The sequence below is a fragment of the Coenobita brevimanus genome, chromosome 37, assembly GCF_032717465.1.
Source record: "Coenobita brevimanus isolate Jiangsu-jjx chromosome 37, ASM3271746v2, whole genome shotgun sequence".
In the NCBI taxonomy this organism is placed as follows: domain Eukaryota; kingdom Metazoa; phylum Arthropoda; class Malacostraca; order Decapoda; family Coenobitidae; genus Coenobita; species Coenobita brevimanus.
The window spans coordinates 1,872,275-1,874,774 of record NC_136990.1 but is presented as its reverse complement, the minus strand read 5'-3'; the positions used below and the strand labels follow the sequence as shown (position 1 = coordinate 1,874,774).

The window sequence follows — 2,500 nt, the reverse complement described above, 5'->3', positions numbered from 1 at the left end:
TCCTGCCAAAAATAAGAGTTTAAGGATTCCTGTTCCTCTTATTATCTATCTATCTATCTATCTATCTGTCTATCTGTCTGTCTATCTGTCTGTCTATCTGTCTATCCATATATCTATAGCCAGACGTCTGAATCCTGGAAGGGGTGGCCACAAAGAAATCACCTCCACGTCGCCCTGTCCCCCGCCATTTCACTGCCCTGCTCCCAGCTCACACCCGCCATTCTCATATACCTCTCCACTCCATCCCTCCATCTCATCCTTGGCCTCCCCCTCCCTCTCCCCCTCCACCTCACTCACATACACTCTCCTTGTTAGTCTCTCACTTATGTTACTGAATACGTTAAAGCTCTGGTTCGAATTAGAGAGCTACTTCTCTGTGCCCAAGAAGGTGGCAGGCGATGTTACACGGGGTCGCGTTCTCGTCAGGTAAGGAAGCTCCCTAACACCTCTTCCTTAGCGATTTTTTTTGGATATGTGTGGTTCATATCCTTTTGTACGTTATTTATGCAGAGTATGGCGATATTGGAAGGATTTATGTAACACAGAAGAGGACAGTGAGGTGTAATAAGCAAAATAAATCGCTTAGGAAAAGGTGTTAGGGAGCTTTATGCAGAGTATGGCGAGATTGGAAAGATTGACGTAACACAGAAGAGGACAGTGAGGTGTAATAAACAAAATGAATCGCTTCGTAAAAGGTGTTAGGGAGCTTTATGCAGAGTATGGCGATATTGGAAGGATTTATGTAACACAGAAGAGGACAGTGCGGTGTAATAAGCAAAATAAATCGCTTAGGAAAAGGTGTTAGGGAGCTTTATGCAGAGTATGGCGATATTGGAAGGATTTATGAGACACAGAGGAGGACAGTGAGGTGTAATAAGCAAAATAAATCGCTTAGGAAAAGGTGTTAGGGAGCTTTATGCAGAGTATGGCAATATTGGAAGGATTTATGTAACACAGAAGAGAACAGTGAGGTGTAATAAGCAGAATAAATCGCTTAGGAAAAGGTGTTAGGGAGCTTTATGCAGAGTATGGCGATATTGGAAGGATTTATGTAACACAGAAGAGAACAGTGAGGTGTAATAACAAAATAAATCGCTTAGGAAAAGGTGTTAGGGAGCTTTATGCAGAGTATGGCGATATTGGAAGGATTTATGTAACACAGAAGAGGACAGTAAGGTGTAATAAACAAAATAAATCACTTAGGAAGAGGTGTCAGGGAACTTCCACAGGCTATACACACTTATTCCCTGACGATTGAGGCCCTAACACCTTTTCCTAAGCGATTTATTTTGCTTATTACACCTTACTGTCCTCTTCTGTGTTTCATAAATCCTTCCAATATCGCCATACTCTGCATAAATAATGTACAAAAGGATATTAACCAGCCATTTCCAGGAATAAGTCGCTAAGGGAGAGGTGTTAGGGAGCTGTGACCTTGCTTCTGCTTGAGGTGGGTAATTAGAGAGGCTAACGAGGATGGTAAGTGTTTGGCTGTTGGCAATTAGGAGAAGGCAATATGGATAGATAGACAGATATATAGATAGACGGATAGATAGATAGATAACAAAATAGATAGATGGATAGATAGACAGATAGATAGATAGAAAGATGGATAGTTAGACAGACAGATAGATAGACAGACAGATAGATAGATAGACAGATAGATAGATGGATAGAAAGCTGGATAGTTAGACAGATAGATAGATAGATAGATAGATAGAAAGCTGGATAGTTAGACATATAGATAGATAGGTAGATAGATAGACAGATAGATAGATAGACAGATAGATAGACAGATAGATAGAGAGAGAGAAAGCTGGATAGTTAGACAGATAGATAGATAGACAGACAGAGAGATAGATAGATAATTGTAGGCCTAAGAGATACACAACAAGGAGGCAGAATAATTGCTTACGTTTGGAGATAGGACTGGATGGAACAGTTCAAGACCAGTTTTTCCATAGCTGCCTTCTCCCCAGCCTCTCCACTCCCCTTTTTTCACCCCACCTCCTTCTCCCCAACAAGCTACCCCCTCCCCAGTCACTTAATCTCATGGGGTGACTACAATTCCACAAACCTACCCATCTAACCCCACACATCTTGTATCGTAGAAGGGTGTTGTCGGGTCGGAGGCGTTGAAGCCACTGAAGAATTCCAGTCTTTTCCCCCCTTATATACCCCCACGGCCCAGGGTCAGAGAGAGAGAGAGAGAGACAGTTACCATGACCTGAGCAGTATTTTTGTTCATTTTTCTTGTTGTGGTAGATGTGGACTAATGTGGTGGGTGGTGGCGACTATCATCCACTCACTTGATGTAGTGCTGCCTACTTCTTCCTTCACCTTTATCATTCTCTTTCTGTGTCTGCCATCCTTCCTTCCTATTGGTCAACATCATCCACTCACTTAATGTAGTGCTGCCTCCTTCTTCCTTCACCTTTATCATTCTTTTTCTGTGTCTGTCCTCCTCTCTTCCTAATTCTCACCATCATCCACTCACTTG

The 2,500-nt window shown here is 42.3% G+C and overlaps 1 protein-coding gene across 1 annotated transcript in view; it reads right to left on the bottom strand.

Annotated features, from left to right (window-relative positions):
- LOC145396389 (uncharacterized) overlaps nt 1-2,500 on the bottom strand; it is a 17,902-nt gene that overhangs the window by 3,208 nt on the left and 12,194 nt on the right. The window lies entirely within an intron of this gene.